At 40.2% G+C, this 19,690-nt stretch overlaps 1 long non-coding RNA gene across 4 annotated transcripts in view; it reads right to left on the bottom strand.

Annotated features, from left to right (window-relative positions):
• Nucleotides 1-18,992, bottom strand: part of LOC308473988 — a 216,658-nt gene extending 197,666 nt beyond the window's left edge. For all 4 annotated transcript variants that reach the window (XR_013984435.1, XR_013984436.1, XR_013984437.1 and 1 more), the window contains exon 1: nucleotides 18,905-18,992. This is a non-coding gene — a long non-coding RNA (uncharacterized lncRNA). The remainder of the gene's footprint in view (nucleotides 1-18,904) is intronic.
• Nucleotides 18,993-19,690: the final 698 nt, after the last annotated feature.

The following is a 19,690-nucleotide window of genomic DNA, read 5'->3' as shown; positions in this document are numbered from 1 at the left end:
ACCTTCCTATTGATTTTATGGTTCTAATGTAAGCCGTCTATCTTTGAGAAAGTAACATCTTATTTCATTAAGGGAAGGTATAACTGCATCATCTTTTAAGACAAGCCTTCTGGTTACGACTCATACTTAGTTTCATCTGTGTTTGCATTCAAAGCAGTAAAATCTGAAACAAAAACACAGAGGAAAAATGCTCTGGAAAACTTTTTTAAAAAACACCTTTAAATCTGACTTCATCATCTGAGACAGCAGTAAACACATTTTTTATGGAAGGTTTTCGAAGGCTATGAAAGAGAAGGACATAAAGTGCCCTAATAGATTTTGAGCAGAAATCCAACCTTTATTGGGGAACTTTAGTGTCCTCAATAACGACTTGTCATTTGTCTCATTAAGCTTGCCTAGAGATTTGTTCTGCTGGACAACATCTGCGGCCTTCTGGTTCATGGAAAGTGGGGAAAAGTTACATGACTTGTCATGGCAATGCGGTTGAGTGAATCAGTAATATTCTAAACTGCATTTCACAGGCCAGTGGCCTACAGCAGGCATCACTGACATGGCATCAACAGGCACACATGAGAATACAGAGGCCTCCCTGCTGCCCCCATGTCCTCTCCCCACCACACCCTCCAGATGAACTTCAAAGTGAAAGCAGTATTCAGCTGTAGCCCGTGGAACAGGCTGCAGTGTGTGCTTCATTGTGAGGGGTGTGTGGTGCCCGCAACAGTTTCTCTGGTTTTCCTATGTGCGCACAGGGCCCAAAAGATTTGTGAACCTTGTCCGACAGAAGTCACTTCCAAAATGGAAGCATGCCACGTCACCTATGCTCTGCATAGTGCCTAGAGCATGGCAGTGTTCCACAGCAGTCCCTTTCACAAAGCCTGAATGCATATCAGAGTTAAGGCAAGACAACTTCTTGAGTAACCGAAAGAGCAAAGACGTCCTTATTGCAAATTTAGTACTCCATTTAGGTGAAGAATATTGAAGTATAATGCAGTGCACAAGACATAATGTGCCATATGGTATAGTGCAGCCTTGAAGAATTCCCATATGCTCACCCTCCTCGTCCTAACAAAGGCATCCCATGTGTTTGCAATAAGCTGGAATTAACTTTTTAAGTTCTTCCCATCCTCTTTTTCTTTTCTTTTCTTTTCTTTTCTTTTTAAAGAAGCCTCAGAAATCAAAATAAGATGAGAGAGAAAATGAATACAATAATGGATGAACTTTAAAGAAATAAATTTCAAGTCGTTTGAATCTATAATTTCACACCAGGATAGGTTTGTTGTATCTGATTCTTTAAAAGGAGGAAAAAGCCCATCTTCACTTAAATGCACTAACTATTCTATGGTTGGTTAAAAGCCATTTTTGCAGTCGCAGATGGTGTCAGCTGTGATAAGACCTCCTGCAACAGAGATCAATAAAGCTTACTTTAATAGCACTTTTTTTCTTACCCGAGAACCTCCAAAATTATTTTGCGCCACAATGATCGCTATTGGGTGGGAAATAAAAGGAAGCTGAAATCTATCAAAGTTTTCTTAGCAAGGAGGATTAGTTCAGAACGACACAGCATGATAGCTAAAGTTCTCTATCAGCACAAGACTGGTGTGCAGAGAAAGACTGTGATAGTGTTGTGGGTTTTTTTCCCCCTTTTTCATTTCAGGGGCAAGAGACCTTGATTCTTTTAATGAAGAAACAAAGGAACAAAAAAATAGATACACACTGTTTTCAAGAGCCCATGGGCATTCAGTTCAGAAGGAACCAATAATTTAACAAAAGTTTTCTCCTTGGGAGCCTTACAGCTGAATAGTAAGGCTAGAAATTCATCCTGCTTTTTTTTCAAATAAAAAGAGCAATGTTTTAAAGGGCATGAGTCTAAAGGTACATACTAAAGGTATGAGTGGTACTTTTGACTTAGGTGAGCCAGGAACTATAGTACACACTCATTGCGAGGACATGCAAAGAAGCCAGAACCAAAGGGCAAGCCAGGAAGCAGGTGTAAGGAGTAAGCCACAAGTCAGGGTCAAAGAATAACCAATGAAGTGCCCTGAGACAGTGGCCTCACCCTGCCTAATGGCTGGGACGGCTCTGTTCCTACCCACCAGCTCTGACCTGCAGAACTGCATTTTTGTATGGCCACAGCAAACATGGAATAATATAAAATGCCATGGTTAGAAGTAGATGTTTCAGAACAGAGTATTAGTTTCATAAGGTGATCAGATCTCTGTAATACTATCCCAAGTTGTTTTTCCAGCAGCACAGGGGAAGTTCTAAATCACCTGTTGTATGTACAGTGCAAATGTGTATAAGAGCTCCGATTCTGAAAATGGGTGTTTAGTGGGGATGCTAAGAATTAACAGCATTCCCAAGTTGCCTTCACAGAACTACAGTTCCCAGGTTTCCCAGAGCAGAGGAAGTAATTGTTAAAGCAGTTTGCCAGGTGCAGCTATGGCAGCTGTATAGCAAATGTGAAGGGGGAAATAACATTTGTTTTCATTTTTTAAGTCATAGTTCTCTTTCGTAAAGATCTGTTATTGGCCACAATCCAGTGATAACACTTTCTGAGCAAGCACTTGCACAAGAGATGCTGCTTCATACACACCTCTCATTCATTTCAATGGGACCTTCATGAGAGAAGGTCCTGGTGAAATGTGTCCTTTAATTATTTTTGCATTTTGGAAGCAGATGGTCCGGCTCAAGACACCATGCTTCCCCCTAAGGAAATCTTCTGAACTTTCCATTATTTCCACTAGCATACAGTACAAATTAAAACCCTAAAAGCCAAAAGCATCGGACAGAAGAGACGTTGTCTAGGAGATTCTGAACATATTAAATGCCACTTATAAAAAGCAAAGCTATGTTCAAATGTCTATTTACCTCCTGCTGCTTAACCATATTAAAGATTAAAGGCAATCATTTTGCAACCTGAAAATTTCATAGTACCATCTTGAGAAGAGCGTGTCAGCATTCTAGATACAGTAGCTACAAAATCGTTGTTGCTGTGGATTGCTAACTTGTGTCATTTACCTAAACTGAGTGATTGCCACTGTAACACAGTGAAAGAGAAAGACCTCTAGACAGATATGGGGAGCCATTTTCAATCTGAAGACCACTTTCCCTTGAGGACAACTTTCCTGCAACCACCAGTGGGGGGTGGGGGCCAGGGGTAAAAGAGAGAGGAGCAACGAATATGATTCTTTTTACATTCCACCCAAGTTAGAGGTTTACACACACACACACACACACACACACACACACACACACACTGTTCAGCATCCTCCATCAAGACAAGCAAGACTCACATTCACAACTCAAGGACATAATGCCAGCCAGGCCAGAGTTCTTAAGGAGGGTGCTAAGGAAGGCTGGTCTGGGGAAAGGAAGTGTGACTAGGGAAGTGGGGTGTGGCCTGGGAAAAGTACCGAGGACTGGATAGAAAGTCCTAGAGGGGTGCATCCGGCCCCACCCCAAGGTTTCCCACCCTCTGCTTTAGTTTGGGGTCTTTGCTTTGGCTCTGCATCCTTTTGACTCATTTATAAAATTGAGTCTCTCTGCCTTAAAATGCCTAAATCTTTGGGGAACTTTAAAATGATGAAGAGGGAATATCTTTAGAGCTTTTGTGTGTTTCAGAGCTTGCATTTACATGCTTTCAATAACCTTTGGAATACACTTAGTGGCTGAGAAAGATGCAGTGAAACTGGGGACATATTCATTCTAGTAATTGAGAAAGCTTATTCCAGTGGAAGTGAATAAATGCATAGCACTTTTTGCCATTTATTGGAATATTCCTCCAAATGTTTCTTCTTAAAATATGTGCATAGACCATGGGTTATCTCTTTCTGATAAAACTCCTTTACATTATTCTATGAAGAATTTAAAAACTTTTCTTCGTCATTTCAATATTCTACCTACTTAAAGGACATCTTCTGCTCAAAATCTTTTTTTTTTTTTTAAGGGAGAAGGTTGCATTTTATTTTGATGTATTGAACTGGTAAATACAAATTACTATCTGTCAGGGCAATACAAACAGGCTCACAGAATATATTTGTTTTTTGGAGTATGTATTGAACCACATTTCACCCAGTCTCTGTTGGGTTTTTTCTTTTTTAAAATGCATTCAAAATTTTCTAGATACAGTGGTACCTCGGTTTACGAACTTAATACGTTCCAGAAGTCCGTTCTTAAACCGGGGCCTCTGAGGGAATATTGAATAAAAATATTTCCATCCACCCTTTCCAAATCTTAGCTTTCCTGTTAAGCCTGTACTGCTGTCTACCACATGATCCACAAGTATGTGGGGTCATGGATGGCAACTTCTAGACTGTAACATTATCATACAGAAATTAAATCAGAATACCCCATACAAGTAGAAAGGGGGGGGCATTTAAAATATGAAAAAGCTTGTCTAGGCCACATTTTATGATTTATTAGCATTAAAGGAAGCTTGGCAGAAATGTTTGACACAGCATATCAGGCCAATTTTTGCCGCCTCCTTAAACATCCATCTTTAGGACAATTAATTGCAAATTTGCTGTGCTGATAGATGTACACATCATAGTTGCCAGATGTTTTTAGGCTCCATGTAATTGTTGTGTCCCCTTACACCCCTTAGCTCTTCTCGCAGCAATTGTTCTACATGTATTGCCAGTCACCCTCTATGGTCATTTGCACAAATGATGCTGTAATATTTGCATTTCTCATGTCTGCAATTTAAATTCTAAAAGCTGCCTCGCACATTCAACTGGGTCTTTTAAGCTTCTCTACAACACTAACAGCATCAGCAAAGTAACAGTTTTCAATTTAACATATTACTGCTATCACCTATGAAATGCTCGATGCAGTCAGTTTCACCATGTTCAGGAAACTATCTGCTGATGTGCATGGCCAGGTCACTAAATGGATGCTACTTTACATTCTTCTACACTAAATAATCCAGGTGCTTTTATTTTATTCACAGAAAAGACCAGTAAGTTACAGAAGTGTTTATTTTTTATTTCTTATTGATTGAGAGGTTTTTAAACCATCCTTTCCATTTCATTAGAAATCTCCAAGGTGGGTAACATCAATAAGAATCAAACCAGTAAGCATCATTAGGTGTGGCTGGTACAATTAATTATGATATACAGGAAGAAATATCATGTACTATTCTGAACCTATGCGCTGCTACCAGAAATAATGCTTTTGATTCAGCCAAATGATTTATGTTGTACTAACCCAGAACAATAAATCATTCAAAATGGCTCAAACTGTTGCTTAAGTTAGGAGTAAGGAACCTGTGACTCTAGGTTGTTGTTTTTTTACTCAAGCTCCCATCAGTCCCAATTAGCATGGCCAGTGGTCATGGAAGATGGGAGTTGTAGTCCAGCAACATTTGGAGAGCCACAGTTTCCCTTCCCAAGATTTAAAGTATAGTTCTATGCCAGGATAGCCAGCTTTTCAACATTGTAGAACCTGTAACTTTAACTGCTAGCTATAACAGGGATTCTGGCAAAGTGCTATAGAGTTTGAAAAGTCAGACTTGCTAAAATTCTGTTTACCTATGAAACAATAGACTATATTTTCTTTTTCATAGTTAAATAGGTATATCCTGTGGTAGTGCCCCATCAATCTTAAACTAATGTAAAATTAATGCAAATCAAATTCAGAATGTGAAAACAAAAAATACACAAAAAATTCAAATATCATCAGATTTTGCATTAAGACAGTTTTACAACGTGACATCTGAATTTTTAGGGCTCAAAACTAGAGCCATATTTAGAACTGACAAACAATTTTTCATTATTCAAATGTTTCTGGATGTGATTGAGTGCCAAGGCCCAGTGATTATATTTTTTAAATTAATGATGGAAGTCCTTGTTTGCAGAAAGGTCTAAAGAAAATGGGTGCTTCATGAGTGCCTTCTTTTTAATACATAGCTTTACAAACGAAAGAGTTGAGCAATATACCAAAAGATAACTCTGCTTTTGATTCAGACATTATGCTGCAGGTTCATTATATTAATGCATTAATGCATTCACTCACAGGTTTGGGGATGGAATGTACAGAGTGAAATGAGCATGGATTATTATTATTATTATTATTATTATTATTATTTGCACTCACTTTTCTTCAGAACCTTTGAACAAAATGGAAGTGAGGAGCCTTCAATGTCAATAAACATGCACTCACTGTGCTATGAGCTCCATGTCAGTATCCTGGAAGCCTTGATGTTTATTTGTCAAACAAACATTGGTTTGAGATTCACAAATGTTTAAAAATATTCAAACGTAATTACTCAGAAAACTGTTTAAGAGGAAGTGGGGTTCCCTCCAGAGCTCCAGGGACTGCATCCTGGTTCATACTCTATAGTCAGGTTAAAAAGCATTGATGTCTCGCTAACAAAAATATCAATGATCACCAGATGTTTGGAAGTCAATCCTTGACACTCTAGAAAGGTTCTATGACAGGGAAGGATTTCTGGGAGAAATCTTCACCATTCAACAGCAGCAGCAACAAAAGGATATAGAGACAGACACAGAGATCAAGGTATCATCAAGGTTACTCCTTGCAACTGACAAGAAATATCTCATTAAACAGAAGAAAGAGTTCCCAGGAGCAACAGGCAACCCCAGGGAGGAAAAGACGAAAAAAGGAAGACAACGCAATGCTTTCCTCAAATGTCAAAGCTCTTCTGAAAAAGAAGATAGAACTGAAGCAGCTGGGACTATTTCAACAAACTTTGAAACCAACCTTCAAGATGAATTAGCCTCAAGTAGGAATTATAGTGGCATGTTTGCTTAGAGAACTTTAATATTTTTTAGCATGGCTAACATGGTGCTCTTCAGACGCTGCTGAGTTATTATTTCCATCGGCCTCAGCCAACCTGGCCAGGTACGATGGGAGTTGTAGTCCAACAATATATGGAGGCTACTGTATGGGCTACCGCTGGTGTCCAGAAACTTAGAGCAGGTGATATGGGTTGTATAGCTTTGCTCTATTGGAGAGCACGTCTTCTTTTTTCAGCTGACACCTCCGAACTTCACTGATCCTACATAATTAGTTTTGAATTAATTTATTAAAACAGTTTGGTAGATATAAGTTTTTAGGAATACAATCAATGAATTTGGTAGGATTTAACAGGATTTTTCCATTTACATATACACGCACGACCCTAATTCAACTAAACTGGAGGGCTTTTTCTTCTTAAAATATCCAACAGGTGTGCAATTAAATGTAGAAGATCCTCTTTCCATTGACGGTTCAAGAATTAAAACAAGAGTTCTGGAGATGAAGAAGAGGCCTCCATCAGTGTTACACTTTTTTATCCTCAATTACACTTGCCGAAGATGAGTAATGCACCTAAAAGATGCCAGCTGGGGGGTAACTGATTTATTAGATAGTTGATATCTTGATAACCAATCTGCATTCCAGTGATGACTTCCATTAAATATTAAAAGGGCCTTCAACATACCTTTTCAAAATAGCCCAGTAATTGCTCAACCAGACACTATTTTCATCTCTTATTCTTCCCAGGTGAAGCAAAAGAGCTGTAATTGATACTGAACAACCAGTGTCCTAAAGATGGTTTAAATTAGAAGGTTCTGGGTAGAACATATTGATTCTCTGGCATTCCAAAAATAGATGGGGGTGAAGGTTATCTATAGAAATAAAGTCCTTATTACTCTACCGGTGCGATGGCCAACTTCTAGAGCAAGTCCACTAAACTTTTGTGGGCCAAGCTCCTTGAAGGCAGAGCTCAGAAAGAGAAAGAGGGACAGAGAAAGGGAGACATCTCAGGCCTGACATCACTGCCATATACAAACACCAATGCCATATATGAGTTCCATGTATATTTCAACCCACTCTGGAAATGAATGTAATGAAGAGGAAGCCAAAAGTGACTCAAATAAACAAATGTAGGAAAATTCCCATGTATCCCATGTAAACTATTCCATTGGAAAAATACTGGCCTGTATTTTGTGGTGCAATAGACCTGTGCATTCACCACATACATGCATTTTTTTCTGCAACAAAATCCTATCATGTTGCCATGTTTCTGAAGTAACCTTACTCTCTATAGAGTTACACATGGAGGTGTGAAACGGGCTCACTAAAGCCCAGAAAAAATAAAACTACTTATTGTTGCACGCTTAGTAGACTATTTAGAAAGCTTCAGGCAAAAGCTTTGCAAACTCACGCAATTGCTAACCAGTTCAGGCCAGTTACTTAAGTTATTTTGGGGCATGTAAAACTCACAATGAATTTTTAGATTATTTTCACCACATCAGTGTGGTTGTTGCTGTTGCTGTTATAACTATTTAATTGGAATGTGAGGAACTACAATGAGATATTTTGAGTATCGAGGTAAGCATGGAAAACAGAAGCTCGCTTTGATGTGGTAAGTGGCCTTCAGGTGATCTGCTTCACATTCTGAAAACACATGTGATGTTGTTGAAGGAGCCTAATAGCTAGTCCCATCCTCCACGACTGATACAATACCTGCTATACCCTCTGTCAGTTGTGCATTCAGTAGCTGTGTGAAGGGGTCATACACATGTGCTAAGCTCCTTCACACAAAGAGGAATCCTGATTCACTCAGGATTCCCCCATATCTGGTGGAGAACTCAAGTACACTTCATACAAGTACACAGTGTCAACTCAAACACATCTGTCTAATAGGTTAGTGAGACAGGACTCACCCTTGCATAAACCATGTTGGTTCTGCTTCAGCAAGTCTTGTTCTTGCAAAGCAGCAGCATCCACTCCAAAGTCAGACAGCCGCTCCAGGATGCCATGATTAATTGTATCAAAAGTCCCTGGGAGACCAAGGAGAATCAACAGGTACCTTATCATACGAGTTCATCATCCAGGGTGACCAAGGCAGTTTCAGTGCCAAAATCCAATTAATGGATCTAGAAAATCAATTTCATCCAAGAATGATTGGACCTGTTTGGGAATCATGCCCTGGAAGGGAGCATTATTCAGATCCAGAGAATGGTCTTATTAGCACCTATTTCACATGGATTGGGACTGCCCCCTCACACAAGGAGATATTTATCAGCTCCTTGGCCCAACCAGCCATGTCTTCTCTTCTAGATTTTACTAGCCACAATGGGCAAGACTCAAGCATACAAATGGATGCTTATGTGCGTTCACAGGAAATGGTTACAAATTGCACCCAGGAGTGTTTATTCTGTTATTTGGGTCATTTAAAATTAAAAACTGTGTTCATCATAGGCAGAGGGGCAATGGATCAAAATGCTTAGTAAATGTAGGTTTTGTACTTTTTGATCAAACGAGTTTTGTTCCATTACAGACAGTAAAGACAAATTGATGCATCTTTACATTCATTCTGCACGACAAAATATTAATCTGAAGTGGGTGTTCACTTTCCATCATGAAGAAGCATAAGTACTTAGATCTCATCAGCCAGAGCATTTATTTAATTGTCTTTTTACCAAACAGATGAATGAAAATGATTATTTTACTTCTTGCTTTTCCTTTAATGTCAATCTTATAACAGCATTAAAGAAGGGAAGCCCTGTTTAAAGAGGAAACAAATGCACCTATATTGAAATAAAGGCATATTCTCACTGTGGTGACAGACCTGTTTCGGAGCTCTATCACTTGAAGCTATGTGTTAAGTTGTGGGTGAACATATCAGACGACACAGCGATTCTTCAAACAGCTCTTGTTTATTCACAGGCCAGGACAGAACTGAACTGAAGGGTTCAGTAAACCTGCTTATATAGAGCTCCAGTACAATGTAACTGTAAAACTATCAAATCACTGAACGTCACTTTCGATCCCTTATTTGCATAACTATCTACAGTATCCCCCTGCTGGCCCAGGGTGAGAACTTCAGTACATAACACTATGGATTGTTGGATAGACAAAATCTGCAAAGAGAAAATTAAAATTTACCAAGACACATAAGCTAAAGCTCTTTTCCTCCACATATGTGTTGAAGAAGTGCTTTGTATGCCAGAGAGGGTTCAGTGACATAATATGCATTCTAGGCACAGTGGTGCAGTCTAGGGACAAATGTAACTGAGTGGGGAAAACTAAGCCAAAACTAAGCAGGTATGCTATTTCAAGTGTGTCAAACATTGCTTCTTGCTAAGAGCAGGGTAGGGAACCTTCCCCCATGCCCGTCAAGGACTGCATTATCTTGAGATAATTGTCAGGGTCTGCATGCCAGTGGAGGATGGGTCCTCATGCAGATGGTGGGCAGGAACTGAGTCCAAAGTCATCCCCTTTGCCCTCCGTCCCTCCCTCTCTCCATTTCTCTGCCACTCCCTTTCCCACTTCTTCTTCCCATCAGCATAAAGTGAGGCTAAAGCCCACATGACTGCAGATATTATTGAACCCCCAACTTCCACCGTCCCTGACCATTGGCCATACTGGCTGGCCCTTACATAGAGGGCCACAGATTTCTCAGCCCTGCACTCCTGCACTACAACATTAATGGTCAAAGGCAAGATCAGCTTTATTTAGAAAGGTATTTTATTATGTGTGCATTATCATGTGCAATCATAAAAACCATTGTAGCTTTTCTTCCCCAATGGTGTCAGGTTTTTGCAAAAGGTATAAAACATGAATGTCATAGTCTGTGTCGTTAGTCCAGAATCTATTGCAATTAGATTCAGAAATGAAAACAAATGCCAGACAGCTACATTTCCTTCCTTCTGCTGTGCTAAATTGCTTGTGAAGATCTATTTCTTCCATTTTAGCCATGGCAAAAGCGTACAGCATAAGGCCACATATGCTGCCTATTAAATGACACTGTCAAACTGGCAACCAAGCAGTGCACAGTTCCATGCTAAACGTGTTAATTGAGTGTTTCTGCACTAGCCTTTGTGTAGCAGCCCATCAAACTGGCTTTGACACTATTCATCACTCATTTATTGCAGGGAATCCAGACAACATTTCTTCCAAACCATTACCATTTCCAAAGATCATCTCAAGTTTTCAAAGAGACTGGCTGGTAATGATTTGGGAGGGTGTTTTCATTGCAAATGTGCCACAATCCTTTCATGCACCAACTAGTACAGTGCTGCTATCTAACATAGGTAAGATGCTTTGATATTGAAACATGCCTAAAGACACAAGAAGAGCTCTGCTGGATCAGACCAAAGACCTATGGCTATGGAAAGCTCACAAGCAGCATGCAAGAGCAATAGCCCTCTCTTTCTGTTTCTCCTCAGCAACTGGTATTCAGAGGCATGCTGTCTCTGATTCTGGAGATGATCTATAAACATCACAACTAGGGCTGTGCAAATGAAGACAGGAGTGCCTGGCGTGCAAATACCAAACATGTAAAGCACAACCCCAATAATCCTCAGAAATGTAGTTTGTTAATAGTGCTGGGAATTATAGCTCCATGAGGGGTGAAGTACAGTTCCCAGGATTCTTGGAGAGAGGAGTATATGCTTTCAATATATGACATGTACCCAGCCTAGCAGACAATATGGCTTGGAGGCTTGGTTCATAATGATCTTGCTGACAGGTGTAAGTAACCCAGCCTCTTCTCCATTATTGTCAATCTAGTTGTCCTGCAGGACCACAACCTTCATTACAGAGTGTTAACTCTTCAGAATAGCTCCCTGCTGATTAATGGAAGTTATTCACATTAATTTAAGGGGCCTGAGGCAAGAAATCCTCTAACAGCCCAATTTGGATGTGGCTACAGTTCAGCTCCTCACACCAGGCTGAGAACTTGACCCTGACAAAGAAGCGACTCTTGACACGGCTGTGCCATTCCTCCTCTATACCATCTTTTCTTTCAAGATCGTTATTTACCTATGTAGACTATTGTTTATTCCCCCTGTATAGAGGAGGAGAAATGAGGCATGATTGCAGCTTTTGTGCACAGTAAGAGTTACCTTCTCATTTATTACACTCTTATTTTGATAGATTTTTGCACACATGCTTGGACAATTTTTAGAAGTGTCATCAATCTAAGACTGCAGTGCAGTTGCTCTCTCACCCCCTGTTCAGCCTATAACTGAAGAGCTGCTCGTAATAAATGAGCGATACGGCTGAGTGTCACCAACCTGCTGTAACATTTAATAGATATTCATAACATGTATTAATCATATGCCGTTCTGAAGGGCTGCGGTCCTGCAAGGTACCAGGCACCTTCAGCTCCCACTCGTGCCAGTGGGACTTGAGATTTGAAAGACGAGGGCCTCCTGCCCTCCAGAAACTGCTCTTCCCACTTCCTTCTGCCTCCCATGTGTCATGATATAACCCCAGACAGAAGGAAGGGAGCACACTCTGAGGAATAGCTACTAATAGATTCAGAAAGGAAGGTTTTGTCTATGGTTCTTCAGCAGTTGGTTTCTTGTGCCTGCATAGGTAAGCTGCCAAGGGAAACTCCATATTGTATTCATTTCAGCTCCCTAAGGCTAAACCCTGGGAGAAAACCTTGATGGATGAACTAAGTTGCAGTTCAGTGGCAGGGTGTCTGCTGTGCATGCAGAAGGCCCCAGATTCTATCCCCAGTATCTCCTGCTGGAAATATTGAAAAGCCACTACTAGTCAGTGTGGACAATCCTGAGCTAGATAAGACCTATGGTCTGACTTGGTATAAGACAGCTTCCTATCTATGTACCTGCTTTGAGCCCATTTTAACTCTAGCTCTGTTCATGCATTTATGCAGGACACTCACACATAGTAGCAATGGCCCCGTCCTCAAAATTATGTCCTATTGCCATGCTTCCCATGGCCTTCCCATGTTGAATACAGGAGTCTGAAAAGGGATAGCTTTGCATCAGTAGCTGTCCACACAAAGTCCTCCACAGTAAATACCTGAAGATCTAGGGTAACATGGCAACAACAATATAATGTTATTGGGGGAGCCACAGGCATCACCCCACTTCTGCTGCTTCGTGTGAGTAAATGTGTGAATAGGGCTTTTGTGTACTTTATATCACCTGTGTACCATTAAAAAAACATTGTGGATGCAGATTAAGCTTTTAAGCAGAGTTTTTGGGGTCTCAGAACCCCCCCCCAAAAAAAAAACCATTCCTATGTTTTTTGACAATTCAAAGCCACTCTTACTTTGTGCCACATTGTGTCCCACCCTTTGTTTCTGGTACATTTATGAAGTTTATTGTTTCTATCTGGGGAACCATACTGCACATGTACCGTACAACTTCCAGTATGGTAATGGCAACAGTGGAGGCTGTCTGAGGCTGCACTAAGACACCAAGGGGAAACAAGAATTGCAGGACTAGTCAGAACACGGGGCAGAGCTGCCTAGTTTATATCCAAATACGTACACACAGATACTACAAACCTGAATACAAACCCAGGCAAACCTTATTACAACATAAGTAGTTTTATAGGCTCAATAATTAAACATCCTAAAGTTTCCTTATCCAGTAATGTAAAATATTGCCTTGCAATTAAAATGAATGTGAAAGGGATAGATAGATAGATAGATAGATAGATAGATAGATAGATAGAGTTGCAAAGCATTCCTTACAACAGGTAATAGTTGTGGTTCGAGGACCTGATCCCCGCTTTGTGGAATAAAGACACACGGACATAGTGTATAAGGTTAATAGGCAAGAAAAGGCCACAACTTTATTGATTACAGCAAGTGAGAAGGTATTGGCTTAGGCATTGGACCACGAAAGATTGACTCCACCCACTCGGAGAGGGGTGAGCCTATAGGGAGTTTATTCACCAGTAGGTGGTGCCTGTTGATGCTAATACAACTATAAGCTCTCCCCTGATGTCACCGAGGGTCGTGCCATGGCCCCCCGCCACACAGGCATCGGAAAGGATCCACAACCGCCGGATTCCTTTAACGGAATACCCAAATTTGAAGGGGTAGACGATGGCCACACCTAGCCCTTCCACACACCAAGAACACATTCCAATGCCTAACCGCCAGATACCAAGAAAGTTGTGACGATTGCTACGAGGTAGGCGAAAAAACCAAAAGGCCTAATGCCAGTTGGAAAAATTCCTACCAGGCCCCCTGGGCAACCTGGGCGACCAACCAAAGGTCCATAGCAAGGTCAAGCGAAAAGCTAAGCCCTGAGCCCTAAGGGAGTGGTGGGTGGGTGACTCGTGACGAGAAGATGAAAAGTGAGGAAGAATGGCTGGCACAGTGGTATCTTAATCCGCAAACCATGCCCCCTCCAAGCCGCCCGATTGGGCGCTTACCTGTGGGCGTGGTGCGCCAGCCAGGTGAGTGGGGCAGGGGGCATAACGCCCCCTGCGTGACGCTTAAATCGCATCCCGCCCACAACACCTCCCCTCCGTGGGGAGGAAAGGCTTTCCCTTTTCACTATTAGGATAACTGTGTTCTAAGGTTATTAATATTGTATCCACGATAAAACAAAGCAGAGGGAGAACAACTGTGAAAGCTCAACTCTAATTTGGACTTGAAAACAAGAAGAGTCAGACAGTTTTAAAAATGTGCCCAAGATTTCCAGGGTCATCCACAACTAGATTCCACAATACACTTATTTTATTTATTTATTTATGGTGAAGTCTTTTCCTCTAGCCTTTGGTCCTGTTTGAGACCACCTTCCCCATGGAGAACTGTCCCAACCTTAGAAAGCAGGATTGAACTCTGCACATAAACTGATGCATGGAGAGTTCAATTCCCCCAACCTATGGGCCAGCTTTGTCCAGTGGATGGGACCCCCCCCCATACACACACACACACACACACACACACACCTATCAATCACCTGACATCATAGAATTATAGAATTGGAAGGGCCCACGAGGGCCATCTAGTCCAAACCCTTGAAATTCAGGAATCTTTTGCCCAACATGGGGCTCAACCCTTCAAACCTGAGATTAAGTATCTCATGCTCTACCAACTCAGCTAAATAGTTAATTAGCATTATGATGTCAGATGATGGTCAGGTGGGTGGCCCTGCCCACCTGTCAAAGCTGACCCATGGAGTAAGGGCAGATAAGAACCTGGCCTGCTGGGTCCAAAATCTTATACATCCCTGACAGTGGTCTTTTATCAGAGAATGATAGAACCTTATATTTATTTTTATGGATTCTGAAATATACATCCTGCCATATGGCACCTCCATGCACTCAGAGAAGTTAACTACAATATAAAGTATACACCATTGCCTTATAATGGTGCTCTAAATAAAATAAAATTTAAGTAAAATTAACCCAGCAACAAAGAGCAATAATTACAAATTTTGCATTTCTGGGTAAGGGATTTCATAAAAGGATATTGCAACTCAGTGGACCTCACTTCTTTTTCCCATCAATTCAACAAGCAAAGGATAAGATTCAGCATGTGCCTCCTTGAAATATCTTAATGTGCTTGCTAATATACCTTGGGCCTAGTCTATTGAGGGTGTTGGATTTGTGCTATTGGCTTTAAAAGAGTGTTTTAAAAGAGTGAATTGAATTGTGAGAGCCAGTAGAGTTCTCTTTATGCCAATGTTACAAGCTCTCAATACTTCACTCTTGCCAATAAGCAAATGCTGCATTATGTACAATAGAAGTCTCAACACAGTTGCTCAGTACTATCCTCTACTGACCACCAGGTTCCTTTAGGTTAGGCATGGGGAACCATGGCCTTCCTGTTGTTCTTAAATGTCTACTCCTGCTGTCATGTCTATTGACCATGCTGTGTGTGACAGATGGGATTTGGAGTCCAACAACACCTGAAGCTATTGACTAAAATAAAAGTATTTAAGATCCACTGTCCCCATTAGCATTTTTAAATTAAGAAACATGCATAAATAAATTTCAAAGTCACCTTGTAGCAGCATGAAGGATTTCTTGCATGTATGGATTTGCCAGTGAACATACAGGCCTCCCATAAATGTAAGGATTTTTCCATAGTCTTTGATCCACATTTGCATGCTTATTGTGCACCACTTACATTCAAGTTAATGCAAGAGTGTATGGTGCTTTGGATCTGAACTTTTGCCATGAATCACCATATTTGCTAAGTGGCCCGTAAGTTCCTTTTAGTTAAAGCTCATTGAGAAGCAAAATACTCAATGCACCTTAAATGAAATAAGAACAATAACAACTGTGCAATTGTATTTTTATTTTAGGGAGAAATCTATTATGACAATAAGATCAAACCTAAATCAGGTTTAAAAACATTTCTATTGATTTAGCGTCTTTATCTGTTTTCTGAAAGACATTCAATATAAATTTCCAATTTATACTGATAGTTATACTTAGCCCAGGATAAAAAGTCATATCTGATTCTACCATGATCTCACATCATCTAAATCCTAACTTTTAAGCAACCAGAAGAAAGCCATGTTCTTTCAATTCTGTTTTAATATATGTATCTTCTTCCACATAATCAGAGACACCTAGACTTTTCTTTTCTTTTTACCTTTGGGCCTGCTTTACAATTCCATTATGCAAATTGTCAGTAGGACTCATTGTGAAAAAGAACATAATAATAGGAAATGAGCCATCCAAGCTCCATATAGCAAAAAGAAAATGATATATTAACTAGCAAAGTGGGGGAGAGCTATATTGGGTTAATGGTGGTGCTTGATGCTCAAACTGTATGATCTTCCAGACAAAAATATTTCCAATTGGAAGACATTTTTAATTGAATTCCTACATGCTTATGTCTGCCATCTTCAGAATGTTGATAGGGCTAGCTCCATTCTTTTTTTTAAAAAAAAAAAAAGTGAAATGAGGGGAACCTGAGATTGCATGCAAAGAATATCTAAAACTATTCCTTTGGGAATATGTGTCTACTCTAGATGAAGAGACAGCATATGCACGAATATTTCCCTGGGGAAATATGTAAGCTGAGCTTTGGACATCCTGAAAGCATAGGGAGGGGATAAAGGCTTTGTTTTCAGACATTTGAGGTGAATGCATGCAGGCTAAAAATTGAAGGGGGCAGGACTGTGTTCACAATCCCCATTCCAATTTCCCCATGCACACCAGTGCCAAGTCAGACCTTCATCTATTAAGAGAGAAGTTCTGAAAGGGGGTTCGAAGGACATCTAGGTGAACATACTTAGAATCTCCCCTCAGAACTTCCTTTTCAACACAGTAAGGTCTGATGTGGAACTGGTGGACTTGTGGCTTATGTGCTCTCACCACTTTAAGTTCAGTTACATTCAGGCAAAGGCTCGTACAGGTGAAATGCCTGAAACTAATCCATGATTAGTGGTACCCTACATAAGTAAGGTCAAATAATCTTGGTTGGTAAATTTGTGCAACATAAACAGAAAGGCTATTTTATGGTGCTCTAGGGCTCTTAAATAGCATCTGGGAAGTTTTTATTTCCCTTTGGAAATTAGAGATTTTCTATTGTCTGCTATGGCATCAGAACTAGGGATGAAGGCCAACAGAATTTATTCAGAAAAATATACCGTGATAAACCCAATGGTTTAACTGTAATAGTAGCATAATCCACCCTATAATATTAGCTTAACTGATATTAAAATAACCTTAATCTATTATTATTGAAAACAAATAAAGTTACTTAGTTCAGTGGGAGTTACACCAAAGTCAGGGTGCATAAGTTTCTGCAGCAGCAAAAGAAGAAGGTAACAGTCAGCATAAGGTATGAATTGGGGTGCTGAGAGTCCTCTTCCATTAATGTTCCCATTCCAGGAATGTCAGAATGGAGACTTAGCCCTTGTAACCTTATGGTGGTATTTAAAAGAGTTCTCCAAGAGAATGAAACCTGACTCCATGTGTCACGTGCCAAAAGGTGGTTTCTTCAAAGAAACTGGAGCAGAGACCCATTCTGCTAGGACAATAGAGTTATCCCTTTCTACTCCTCATGTCAGAAAATATCAAAGGCCAAATGCGACACCAAAAAACATAATAATTGCCTCGCTCAGTGATGAGACTGTACTTTGTGAAATTTTCCACTCAGTTATGCCCACATGATATATGATCAAATGCAGTATGCAAGCTGCTCTGTTGGGCTCTTTTGGCTGAATGTAATCACTGTGAAGCCGTCTACTATGTTAGGCCTCAGGCAGACTGAGAGGGACCAACGGGCTCCATTTTTTTCTGTTTTCCTGTCACATCTCATCCTCTCTCTCTCTCCTTTTCCTTCATCACCCTTTCCCTGAGCAATGACATTTGAGCTGGGATAAAAACAAGAGAAGCTGGTTTTGTTCCTACTGCAGAATGGGAAGAAAAGAAAGTCTTATGTGGTGTTCTGAGATTAATACCTTGTCTGTTTTCAGCTGTCAGATTTCATTCTTCTGTGTGGTGAAATCATATCATTCTATCACAATTCTTATTATGAATGACCATTTAAAACCTTGAACAGCCTGATGGAGGGGGATTCCTACCCCACCAGTCAAGGCATGATATCAAGAACTGAGTAACTAGCTGTAGTTTCATCTGGATATTTATACTGGGCATCCTATCAAATTCCACTCACCCTTCATTGACCCCTTTATCTTGTGCTAACTCCTCACGAATCCCAGTAACCTACTGTATTATCCTTGCAGAGAATTTTACGCTCAATTATAACTATCACAACATCTAAGATGGCCTGTTTTACAGAGCCATGTTAAGCAATCAGAAGAATTAAATGGCATTTGACGCTGGCTTTCTCGGTAATAACTGTTCAAAAGAAAAGCTTCCATATTTAAAGTATTAGCAGCTGTCTGTATTATCGCTATATTGGGATGGGAGGAAAGCAGGAAATAAGGAAAAGATTGCACGCTTTATTTAACAAATTCACCAAGAGATTGAAAAACCATTGAATGAACCAAGCTACAGCTCAATGAAGCAATGTATTTGAGCCCATGGGTGTATTGGCTGTACATGGTGTCTTACTGTGAGCATATTAAGTGCCACAGACAAAAAGATATGAAAAAGTAGGTCTGCAGTTGTAATCACAGTTTTCTGAAAAAGAAATCCCATCCTGCAGAGAATGGATTAATAAAATATAGAGGTTTAGGGTCATGTCCAAAATTACCTGTCAAATCTAGAAATGCAATCACCCAAATGGCTCTGATTGTTCCCTCAATATGTGGCTTCTTTTCTTCTCTTGTGTAGAAATTCCTAAAGGGAAAAAGATACCCCCAGAGTTGTTCAAATGCCTATCTTTAAACTGACTACAGTGAGCTAAAGCAGAATGGCTTTTAAAGGTTTTTTTGTGGTCTAATTCTAAATCTGGCTTCCTCTTTTTTAAAGTAACAAATGCAATAAACAAATAGCCATTAGGAAAGCAAATTGATTGTTATTTCAAGGTGCGCTCAAAGTAGGTAGGAAGCTGAGAGCTTACCAGATGAAGAAAGAGGAACATATGATTGCATTTTTGGTCTTCTTTGTCCCACAATCCTTTTTGTATTTCTATGGCTGGATTATAATGGTGTACTTGGAGCAACTGCACAATGGCCCATGTCTATAAGAGGGCCCCATATTCTTAGCTGGAAGGAAGGCAGGAAGGAACGAAGTCCCCTCTTGGAAGGAAAATTATGAAGCAAAATGTACAACCAATGTACAGTTGTACAGTTTGCACAATTAAAGTGGATTAAAGCATTCTGTCACCCAGGCACAACAAATCCATTTTTTGCAGTTAGGAAAGTGATGAGGAAATGCACTGGAAAGTTTGAGGTGAATTAATGATTGACAGGAAGCACTATTTTTATTACCTACCCTCCCTTCACCCTAAGGTGCTGTGTATGGATGCCATGCAAGCATATCAAGAATGACACTCATTTATCTGCAAACAAATTGGAATGAATCCTTAAAAAGAACA

This window comes from Podarcis pityusensis (assembly GCF_964106645.2).
Source record: "Podarcis pityusensis genome assembly, chromosome: 3".
NCBI lineage: Eukaryota > Metazoa > Chordata > Lepidosauria > Squamata > Lacertidae > Podarcis > Podarcis pityusensis.
This window is presented reverse-complemented; position numbering and strand designations above follow the sequence as displayed.